The sequence below is a fragment of the Chrysemys picta genome, chromosome 14 (assembly GCF_011386835.1).
Source record: "Chrysemys picta bellii isolate R12L10 chromosome 14, ASM1138683v2, whole genome shotgun sequence".
Classification (NCBI taxonomy): domain Eukaryota; kingdom Metazoa; phylum Chordata; order Testudines; family Emydidae; genus Chrysemys; species Chrysemys picta.
The window spans coordinates 18,580,961-18,593,302 of NC_088804.1; the positions used below are offsets into that span (position 1 = coordinate 18,580,961).

General features: G+C 42.9%; 1 protein-coding gene across 22 annotated transcripts in view; it reads left to right on the forward strand.

Moving 5' to 3' along the window:
• Positions 1 to 12,342, forward strand: part of ZNF423 (zinc finger protein 423) — a 322,726-nt gene that overhangs the window by 181,085 nt on the left and 129,299 nt on the right. The gene's annotated exons all lie outside the window — the stretch shown is intronic.

Consider the following 12,342-nt stretch of genomic DNA (forward strand, 5'->3'; position numbering starts at 1 on the left):
ATCCACGTAGATTTAAAATTCTTCAGCTTGTTTTGAAAACAATAAGGATAAACCTCCATTTCCACCACATGCCAGTCATTACAAATGGGGTTACTCAGACTTTGACTATCATACTTCTCCCTGCTAGAGATATGATTTTTAGAAACTTGTGTGTTTTTGCAGTCATTTTTGATATTGGCTATTCCTAAGTGTCCGTACTATGGGGCAAACTTAATACTGGAGCTGGTCAACATTTTTTGAATGAAAATTTTTTTCTTCAGGGTATAGCTTTCTCCATATATCCACTATCTGCCTGTCAGTGATTTGCATTTGCTATCTTTTTCACGTTTTTCTTCTTGATACATATTGGGTTTTTTTTAATCAGAACTTCTCTCTAGCTTTAGGTTTGGAACCTAAGTAAAATTTGCTAGTACAAGTAAAATATCTTTAACATGTGAGGCAAGAGCTAACAAAAGATTATTAGTGAATTCTGTTTTTTATTTAGTTGGTTGCATATATAGCTAGTTTATTGACCACTCACAGGTCCTGAAACATGTCTGTCTGTCTATTAGATAGATCAGGACTGCTTTACTTGACCTGGGAAGATTTTACAAATTAGGCAATCTTCCCCTCACTCCCCCTCCCCACAAAAACAAAAACAAACAAAACTGCAGAAGATAGATCTCTAACCCGAACCTTGTATAGTTTAGCTTGACTCATCTATGGAGAGATGAATTTCTTGTATACCTGCAATATCTGAAATGAATTTTTTAAGGTTATTTAGTATCTTATTTTCCATTTCCCTTTACTGGGTTAAGTCCGTTAACATTCCAAGAGACTATTTTATTAGTACTGTTAGTCTCCATTATGGGGCATAATTAGGGAGAGAGCTATTAAAACCAAAGTTTCTCTTATTTCCTTTAATTTTCTGATGTAAACTCAGATGAGAGAGATTTTTATCAAACAGAATGCTTGCCAGTGGAGAGAAAAAGGGTGTGTGGAAAGAGTATTTGTGTGTCTGTGGTGGAAATGAGCAAGACATTTGCCTCTTCTTCTCTTCATGGAGAAACTAAGTCAACATATATTCCAATGCTGATTTTATTGTTATAACCTCTCAATTTTTGAAAAAGTAAAATGATTCCCTAGCCTTTCCCCATTATATTTTAGATGGGGATCAGCCAGCCATTTTTGTAATAATGAGTCTGTCGGAAGCCTTTGTGACTACTCATGATGGCTTAGGGTTTTGATGACTCAGGGATGGAGCTAGTGGGTCTGGAACTGTCAGCCACCATTGACTCTAATTATACGCGAAGGGTTGGTTTCAAGTGACCAGTCTAGGTGTTGGTGGGAGCTACACAGGTGACTGTGGTGCAGCTTCATGAAGCATATTCTAGACCCATGGTTAGACTAGGCTTCATGGGCAGTTATTTTGAACCTCCCCTGTCATAGGGGGAGGGTAGGAGGATCTCCACCGCAGCACATAGCTGTTGGCCCACCTACGCCCTGTCCTTCACCACTCCCCACATAGTGAGGAGTTCAGCTTCACACTCTGAAAGGCATGTGTTCGCCCTACTCCCCAAACCCTGCCTTCTCCCCTTTGTGCAGAAGAATCATATCCCTTCTGATTTCAGGTGAGCCAAAGTCTGCCCTCACACTCATTCTACCCAGTTGACTTAAATAGGTATATGCAAGGGCAGAATTTAGCTTTAAAAGTTTGGATTCCAAAAGAGGATGTTAGCTGCTTGTGAGCAGATATAATCCATTAACATGATCCCCCAGGTACTGTCTTGAGTCTCTGTGTTCTATGCACCTGACAAATTACTACATACAAGACTTGAACCAGGGATCTTCATGGTCTGTAAACAGCTCCTCTACTTGGTGAGCCAAAATGAGATCTCCTTTAGCTGGGCCAGTAGGAGCTGTGCATACATTTCACTCAGCCAGGAACCCCTTTCTGCAGTAGTATTCAAATGAGGATGCGATGTCATATGAAGAAAGATCTTAGTTGTCACTTGATCTCCTCTTTTGAAAACTTGACAGAAGAGTCTCACAATTTATCATTGGCTTCTTCTGTCAAAAGGCCAGAGATCTGTTGTAAAAAGAGAGCTGCCTTCAATGGAGTGTTTGTTATGCAGTGCAGTGCAAGTCTTCAGATCACAGACACTGGGTAGTTGCTAGTTAACTTGAAAGGCCTCTGATGCTGTATATCTGTTGTAGATGAACACTGATTTGAGAAGACAGATTAACAGGTAGCAAAGATTTTTTTTTGTTTTAAAAACTCATTTCTTATTAAAAGTGACTACTCCTTTTTAACCAAAAGTATCTATGCTTCCATACAGCATCAACATAGAACTATCTTAAGTAAGCCATTGTATTTGACTCTTATCTTTCAGAACACAAAATCCCACTTATTTTCTTTTTAAACCTGTCCGTTATTTCTGTTTGCTACTGAAAAGCAAATGATGCAGATCTTTCTTCTTTTTTTTTTACTTACGTGTTAATGCCGTCCCCTCAGGCTAGTTACAAACATTGGTATAGATTCCAGGTTAGTATTTAACTAAGTTATACTTACAAATTGTTTGAAAGTCAACCTTGTGGTCTTACATTTGCTCACATTATGTGGGATTTCTTTAAAAAATAAATAAATAAAAATATTATTTTAAATAAATAAATGTTTAATATAGCAGGCCCAGAGACTGAGCTAATTGTATTTTGCCATAATGTATGAGATCCTTAGGGAGCAGGAGGTCTGCTTAGCTGGAGCAAAGAACCTCGGTCTGCAGACTCGGGTCAGATGGAGTAGCCAGGCTCATTAACTCCAGAGATACCAGCTGGTGTCACTGTGGTGCAATAACGCTTCACAAAAGAGGCAGGCAAAGATTTGGAATATCTCTAGGTTGACCAGAATCTAGCAAATACTTTCGTATGTTGTTGCAGGAGTCAAGATATTTGCATGTGTTACTTCATATACATTTTCATTATTTATTTGTGTGAAATCTAATTGGTGAATGCATGACGGGAGTGTGATGGATGAGGATGTTTTGATGAAAATATCTCTGTTTGCGGCTTTGTCGATATTTAATATTTATGTGGCTTGATTGTCAAAGGTGCTGAGCAGCTGCAGCTCCTGTGGGATTTGTGGGTGCACAACACATTAGAAAATCAGGCCAATAATGCATATGTTTATATACAATAAGTCTCTGTCACTTGTACTTTAGTGGTTTCTTTTTTAAATTCTTTGAAGGAGGTATAAAATCTGGATATTGTTGACTTTAGTGATCGTTTACTGCTGAGTAATTTCAACAGATGTGTTTTGTAGTATTAAATCTATTAATCATGAACATCAATCTTTTAAATTTTTAAGTGCATCACAGTTTTCCCACCTAGATCAAAATGAGAGCTTGGAACAGCCTACTCTTTCTGACTTAACAAGCTGCTTTTATTTTCCCCACAACTTTCTCTAACAATATAATGACCAGCTTTTAATCCTTTGGGCTTGACAGCTTGGCAGTAAAGTCCTGTGCAGCGATTTTTCTCTGGGCTGAAACATGAAAATCAAATTTTTTCTCTACTGAGTAGTAGATTTGGAACATATGTAAAGAGTGAAGGAATCTTATTGAGTGATAGAGGTTCCTGCTCTACTTCCTAAGATAATTTAGCAAAACACATGTATGTGTGTTTTTGTTTGATTTTTCCAAGCCACCACCTTGAGATATCTTCTGGGCAAAACTCAGGTTGGATTCGCAAAGTACTTATCAGTGTATTTGTGTAATTTAGAGGCTGTTTTAAATATTGCATTTTCAGCTATATTTTTGCTAAGAGGTTCCCTGTATTCCTATCAGGAGATCAGTATATTTAGAAGTAAAAGTCTTAACTTTTCAAAATAGATTTTTTTTCATATTTAAATCAAAGATAGGACCTGTGGACTGGTTAGCTCAGGGGAGTGGAGGGTTATGGAGAACCTTTTGCCTCTGGGTAACTCATCTGAATTCAACGCAGGTTGATAAAGACTGAATTTAGTTATCCTTAGATAGCTTTTTGGTGGCTTTTGTGTAAGGGGTGAATAGTCTCAGTCCAAGGCCTAGTCAATTTAGCATTTGGCTCCCTTTTTTTGGTGACCTCAGCCAAGGGGCCAAAATTTGAACAGGAATAATGGCTGAATTATTTTTCTCCCTTGTAGCTAGTTCTTTGGATCAGAGTTGAATCACAGCAGGGAGAGTGAATTTTTGCCTGTTCTATGGAGTTCAGTTTCCACTGCTGTCAGTCTAACACCTTCCATGAGAACTAAATCCACATACACATTGAAATACAACCCTCTTACCAGTTGCAATAGGGGCTGCTTAACTAGGATGCTTCGGTGGATTCCTTCTGGTCCCAATTAACCAACTGTCCCAAGTTTAAAGAATACTGCTTTGTCCAAACTGTTACCTACACTGTCACTGAAATATTGTTCATCTTTAAGACTCATGCTTGCAAGATGGCAAATTTCTCTCATAAGAGGTACTGAGTATCCTTGTCTCCCATTGACTTTCAAGAAGAACTAAACCCCGCCACAGGATATGACCCTTAAGTGATTTCTGTGAATGAATTAAATGACTTTTAATTGATGACTTGAAGATAATTATCACTTAGAAAGTACAATTCAGAAACATGAAAGAGCAGAATAAAGCATTATATCAAATCATACCAATATACAGTATTATGTTCATGGGGGGAAAAGTGTAATTTTTTTCATTCATAGTCTCTGTATTTAACATGTTCCTCAATCACTAACTAGTCTGCATTACAGATATCATTTCATGACTCTGGACTGCTGAGAAGGGCTTAAGGAATGGATGCTGGGCAGCATGGCCCAGAGTTTTAAAGGTATTTAGGCGTTACTGCACTTAGCGTCACTATGCACTAACTGATTTAGGAGTCTAAATCTCATTTTCATAAGGGATTTAGGCACTTAGGAGTCAAAATCCCAGTGGGCTCATAAGTGCCTAAATCTCTTCCAAAATAAGATTTAGGCTCCTAAATCAGTTAGGGCTTAGTGATACTAAGTGCAGTAAAGCCTAAATACCTTTAAAAATTGGGGTCTGCATGCGTAATGCTCATGCTGAAAAGCCAAAAAATGATCCCCCAAAAGGTGGCTGCCATATTTAGGATTGTCCAATTAAAGCAAAAACACACACATTGTTTAATAGTAGTAAATCAGTTCCATGCATTTTATCCAAAAAGGCTGTTTCGATTAGTCACATCCTTAAAAGTCATTGAGTGTACAAGTGGCTTTGTCTCCCAATGGCTCTCTTTAGAGTGGCAAGGAATGGTGCTGGTATCTGCTTTACTGGGAAGCAGTTCACTTGTTCTTACAGGAGGAGGAATGTTAGAGGGATTAAAAAGAAGTATTTCTCTCGAATGAAGGAATGGGATTCTTCTCAAGACAGCAGGACAGTCACTGATGCAGAGAGATCTCTGATTTGCAATCCCTCATTTTTGCTTAAAAAGAGGAAACACATTTTCTATAGTTAACAGTAATAGCTCTTGTGGTACAGGTTTTTATTAATAGCAGGAACAATAGTCCCCTTCCACCCACCCTCCGATTTTAGGAGGTGATTCATATTTTCTTTAAAAGCAGCAAAGAGTCCTGTGGCACTTTATAGACTAACAGATGTATTGGAACATGAGCTTTTGTGGGTGAATACCCACTTCGCCAGATCCAGACTAACACGGCTACCCCTCTGATACTTGACATATTTTCTTTAGCTATTGATGAGAAAATTATCTTGCTTATGTGTTTTGTTGGGAGAGGCAATTAGCATTTGTGAAAGATGATAGTCTTCTAACAATGGGGGTCCAAATCCTCAAGCCACGCAAAGGGCACAGTGCTGGGGTCAGTGGTCCCAACACTGACCTCGTAGGTCACATTCTACTATGATGAGAGCAGTCTGTGCAAATTCATTATGGAGGCTCTTGAAAATGTTGTGAGTGAAAGTCTTTTCTGAGCAGTCAGATTTTTAGCTGGATAATTCCTGTTTAAATGCTAAAACAACGCTGATTCAGCTCTTAGCTGTATGACTTTTCCTTGTAAGTAAATTGTTGAACTACGATAAATAGTGACATCAAATTTTAAGAAGCACAGAATGCAATTTTCTGACAGTAATTCAAGTCAATATAGGTAAAATTTTATAGACTAGTTAAGAAACTATTCAAATAATAATAATTCTAACCAAATGATTATTTTTATATGAGTCTTACCTGTACTTAAGATTTAAAAGTTGTCCAGGGCAACAATTGAAATTTTAATTTCAGCATTTTTTCAGTATAATTATTGCTTTAGTGGTCTGTGCATCTGAATCCTGTTTACAGTTTTAATCTTTTTATATCAGTCCTAAAATAGCTCATCTTTGTGAGATATTATGTTGGTAGCAAAGTAGGCAAGAGTGGCACAGGAGCTTCTAGGTAACAAGTTCAGCATGAGTAGCACACTATCAAGACCTTTCTATTAATGCATTGATAATATTGACAGAATTGGCTTCTCGTCTCCTGAGACAGAGGCTGAAGTTGCATTTGAGCATGTTTGAAAAGTAAATTGCTGAGTAAAATATATGGATAATCCTAAAATGTCTGTAGAAATAGGGTGAGTTATTGATTCACAGAGCACGACAAAACATCACTGCATGAATTAGCAAACAGCTGTTTCTAATTTGAGTTTAGAACTGTACACAGAGGAACTTGTTTTAGTGTTCACTCCTTTCATTTATAATGAATTTTAATCACCGCTACAGGTGAGAAAAATGTAGAAACAAGCTTGTATCTTGTGGAAGAAACAAAGGAGAGACAGATGCTAACAGATTTACAGTCTGTGATAAAAGGAATGTTTTGGTACACTTTACATGTAATTAGAGTGCAGCTGTTTTCAGTCCCAAATCCATGATGCACAGCAGAATATAGTATCTGCTGCTTTTCCGAAGGGAGTAAAGAAAAACAGTGATTCAACCCTGAAAGCATTTAGTTTATTCCTAGATCTAACATAAAACTTTCTCCTCCACCCCGACTATGTCATTTATTAAAGGGTGATAGAATTTATTTAATGATATGTTAATTTTTTTGAAAACTATGATACAGATAGTTGTCTTAGAAAGTTTGTTTGGAAAAAAAAGTTATCTTATCTGTATCATCTATCAAGATTTATATGTCATCTTTATCCATATCCATTAATGATTCTAGATAACTCCCATAGTAGAAGGCAAGATCGAGAGAAATGACATTGAGACAGCTTTGATATCTAGACTGCTTTCACCACCTAGGTTTAAGCTTGCTATTCTCACCACAGCTTTGAGGTTGCCATGTTAAACTGTTCAACTACAACAAACATTCTAGTGAATTCAATTTTTAATTTTTAAATTTCTATAATAAGTCTTGTGCTCAATTGCATTTTGAGTTTCAGAACTAAATACATTTGTCTACGGGGGGGGGGGGGGGGGAAGCTGGTAAAATAGGACTATATATTCTGTTAAGTCATGTTATCATTATCCTCAAGGTAAAACCAGGGACTGTGTCCTTTACTTTTTGAATCCTCTTAAAAATGAATGGCAGCATGATGTTGAAAAGTTGAAAAAAAAAATCACTATTTACTAGTACTTTAATCCAACAACATTTATTACCATATCAGCATATAATTTGGATGTGACTACATTTTTTAGGCCATAGATATGTATGATGGCAGTAGTGTGAAACCATTATATTAGTTTTTGTTCCTGTTTTAATTTTCATTCTGCCTTGAATGTGATGTATATTACTGGAATAGTGCCTTTTAATCACAAAGTGTACTTTTGTGCCCATTAATTAGACTGATGTCCCTGAAGCTCTTTATAGTTTCATGAAGGAAGTGCAACTTCCTAGTAGTGCCTTACCCCTGACCTGCAGGGATCACCTTTGCAGGGGTCAGAGGATCAGTCTTCATGCCAGTTCAGCTAAGACAATTCAGTCTTCTTCCCATGGGCTCCCAGCTGAGACTATTAAACAGGTACTAGTTAGTGCTAGTTATGGTAAGGGATTTAGGTTACTGCTGGCTGGGCTAATTCAAAGCAGTGACCTACATATGAAAGGTACTTTCAGAATTATTCAGTAGATACAGTCTTCAGGCATGCCCTGGAAGTCTTAATAAGACCTACAGAACAAGTCAAATTAGAAGAAAACCAGCTGAGTGGTTTTAAAGGTATGATTATTTTAAAAAAGTTAGAACTTCTTCAGTTTTTTGAGATTGATTCAAAGCAAGAGTGGGTAAAGAAAGTAGGGTCATCTCAAACTATGGGCCTTATAAAACTTGATGTTTTCTATGTCTGGGCCCTTTTAAACTGGGATCATTTAAAATTTAATGGGGAAGAGTGGTGATTTAAGTTGTCTGCTGTCTCAAGCTTGTGATTGTCGCAGTTCAGGGCAACTGCACCGGTCTTCTCCCTCCAGGCTCCCACCTCCTCAGCTACCACCTCTCTTGGGCAGAGACTTGTGTCTCTCTCCCTCCTGACCAGTGGCTCTTTAAAGGCTGCACCGTTCCCTGCCAACACTGCAATATTCCGAGCAACCCACACAGCCTAAAAACCCAGTGTCTGCACTTTGCTTTCTCTCCATAGGCTATGCCTACTGTATCGCTTGCAGGAATAAGTTTCCACGCAGCAATTTATAAGAAAGCACATTTATTCTTAAGGTGAAAGAATTATAGAAAAAACATATTAAAGATAATAAAAAGACCTGCCCACATGCTAAAAATCTCTGGCTGCTATTGGTGTCAGACCTTCCAAATCCACAACTGGATTTTCCCCAGCAGGACTGGCTCTAGGTTTTTTGCCGCCCCAAGCAAAATAAAATTTTGGCTGCTCCCCACCCCAACTCTGGGCTCTTACCCCCCCAACCAGTGCCCTCCCCCACCCGCCCCAGCCCTGGGCTCTCCCTTCCCCACCCCACCCGCACCCCCCTGCCGCCCCAGCCCTGGGCTCTCCCTCTTCCCCACCCCACCCGCACCCCCCTGCCGCCCCAGCCCTGGGCTCTCCCTCTTCCCCCCCCCCCACCCGCACCCCCCGCCGCCCCAGCCCTGGGCTCTCCCTTCCCCACCCCACCCGCACCCCCCTGCCGCCCCAGCCCTGGGCTCTCCCTCTTCCCCACCCCACCCGCACCCCCCTGCCGCCCCAGCCCTGGGCTCTCCCTCTTCCCCCCCCCCCACCCGCACCCCCCGCCGCCCCAGCCCTGGGCTCTCCCTTCCCCACCCCACCCGCACCCCGCGCCGCCCCAGTCCTGGGCTCTTCCACCCACCCGCCCCCCCCACCACCCCAGCCCTGGGCTCTCTCTTCCCCCACCCCACCCGCACCCCCTGCCGCCCCAGCCGGTCCGGCGCTGGCAGGGTTGGGATAAGCAGTGGGGCTCCTGGGCCGCGCCTCAGCCCAGGGTCCCTCCAGCTGGGGCTCCTGCCTCCAGGACCATCTGGGACCCGGGAGGGCAGAGCCGGGGGACTGCCCGGCAGGGGCCTGAGGAGCCGGGACACGGCAGCCCCAGAGGGAGTGGAGCCCCGGAGAGCGGGACGCGGCCCGGGCCCCGCATGATAGCGCCCCACCCTCTATGGCCCCACTGCTGCTTCTGGCCACCCTGCTGCAGCCCCTGGGCGGCTCGGGCCGCTTTGCCCAGCCCCGGCTGCGGTGCTGGGGGGCGGCCTCCTGCGGCAGCTGCAAGCAGCTCCGTGCGCAGCCAGAGTGTCCCCCACTCGGAGCCCGCCCGGCCCAGCCACAAGGTGCGGGCACTACTCCCCCGTGGCTGGTGGCGCGAACCACAGCGGCCCCAAGGAGCCCCCAGCACACGACGCACTGCTGCTGCCAGGGCCCGCTCTAGGCTTTTGACGCCCGAAGAAAAAAAAAATGGCCGGAATGCCACCCCTGAAAATGTGCCATCCCAAGCACGTGCTTGGTTTGCTGGTGCCTAGAACCAGCCCTGTTCCCCAGGGTTACAAGGTCATAATTGTCTCAGATTCAGATTCAGAACCAGAACCGAAGCTGGTCAGATCAGCCTGTTTCTTTATACAACTCAGGCATTTGATGTCCAACCCTCCGGAGCAGGTAATAGCAGACAATCACCCTCACCTCATGGCGTAGCTTCAAAAGGTATTTGCATAACTGGAAGTGGGTGTCACACCAGGGTCGACAGTCAGAAAACAGGCAGACACCCCAAACTAGTGGTGTGTTCTATAATTAGTTTTCATCAAGCCAGTAACAAATGTGAACTCCTGGATCACTATACTTGTCTTATCATGCAGTAACAGACAGTTCCTTGGACTCTTCAATATATCTTGCCACCCAGATAAACTGGACTTTGTTATAAAAGGTCATGTAAGCCAAAAATCACACCACATAAGGTTGCGACCAGTCACTTACCCCAGATCAATTGGTACTCTACATCTTACACCAAAGACAACTCTTGTAGCCAATTCTATAGTAAACTAACTAAAGGTTTATTAGCTAAGAAAAGGACGTGAGAGTCATTGAGAGGTTAAAGCAGGTAAAATATATGTACAGGTGATCAGTCTGTAATTCCAAATGGTAGCAGAGATATAGTAATATGCCAGTATTCTAAAGTCTCTCAGGGGTACCCAGAATAACTCCGGGGATCTCGGTCTTCTCGTTCAGTTATTTTGCCCTGTTAGAATCCAAACAGTCCAGAGATGCAGGATCTTTCCCTGCTTTCCATACTTAAAGCTTCTTCTTACAGAAAACAAGCTGACAGGGTCACTACCCACGTGAGCTTTTCGTTTGATGACGGAGAGTGAGGAATGCATTTTGGGTCTTTCACCTCCAGGCATCACACACAATGACCACTTGCTTTGAAATTACCACTTTTCTGTTAAAGTTCTTCACTTGCATTTCACAAGGCTTCCTTCTTGTTTGGTGGCTCGTTTGATGGGTTATTTAGTTACAGGGGTAAACACAGTGTAAATGTGTGCAATTGCATTATAACAGGATACAACTAAGTGAAAACAATGCAAGTAACTTGGTGTTTAACTTCATGAAGTTTAAACACCAAATACATTCTTGTACGTTTAACAATTACTTTGATCTTACTAATAGACAAGGAAATTGACCTGGGGCTTCGGTATGAACGGGCACCTAGTCTGCCAGCGTCACAGTGGGGAATTTGCACTCTGGTAAGTGGCTGAGCCTTCATCAGTGGGCGGGGCATTCATACAGGCCAGGGCTTTATAAAGCAGCGCACAAGCGACCAGGGGCTGCTAACAGGGAGTTTCACAAGGGACTTCTCCAGGTGAAGGAGGAGCAATACAGCACCCTTTTGGGGTAAGTGACTGTCTGTAGTGTGTGTTTGTTTGTGTTTGAGGGTTACTTGCTGTGTGCTGAGCTTGTGTTTGTCAGTCTGTTTGTTTGTTTTGGTTGTTTGAAGGACCGTGTGCTGTGGCTGGCAGTTGGAAGGTTTGAAAGCTAGAAGCCTCTGGTAAGTGGCTGAGCCTTCATCAGTGGGCGGGGCATTCATACAGGCCAGGGCTTTATAAAGCAGCGCACAAGCGACCAGGGGCTGCTAACAGGGAGTTTCACAATGGAGTTTGGAACGGGAGCAGGAAGGGGGCGAGGGTCCCTTGCTGGTTCCATCCGTTTACTCTTGATTCCCCTTAATACCTATAAAGCAACTACATTCATAACTTTTTGCTTAAACAACTCTTTCAGCTGACAGGGGGCTGCAGACGGGAGTTTGACAGAGGGAGGCTTACGATGGTTAGGAAGACCCGCAACACCTGTGCCAGCACTGCTACTGTCTCCTCCACCTGTGCCTGTAGCCAGACAGAGTGCCTGAGCATGGATGCCTCTACCCAGATCCTGGTGTGGTTTTGCAAAGACTGTAACTTGCAATTTCCACTTACTGATATCCAGGCTGGGGGGACCATCCAATGTGAGAGGTGCCTGCTGGTGGAATCTCTCAGGCAGCAGGTGGGAGAGCTACAGGAGGAGGTGGCTAGGTTGAGGAGCATCCGTATCCACGAGCAATTCCTCGACAGTGTCCATGTGGAGACAGCTGAGGTAGCTGTCCCAGTACACAGGACTGCTGATACACCACTGGTGGAGGAGGAGATGGCTCAGGGTGGACGCTGGCAGCTGGTTACTTCTGGCAGCGGGCAGCGCTCCACCCTTGCTCCGAACCCTCCTGCCGTGGTTCTAGGTAACCGTTATGCTCTTCTTGATACAGGAAAGAAGGAATCACTCCCTACAGTAAAGGAGGAGAAGCCTCGTACCCCTAAGGCTGGAGAGTCTGCTGCCACCACTGCGAATAGGAAACGTAGGGTAGTGGTGGTTGGAGACTCTCTGCTGAGGGGGACGGAGGCGCCCATCT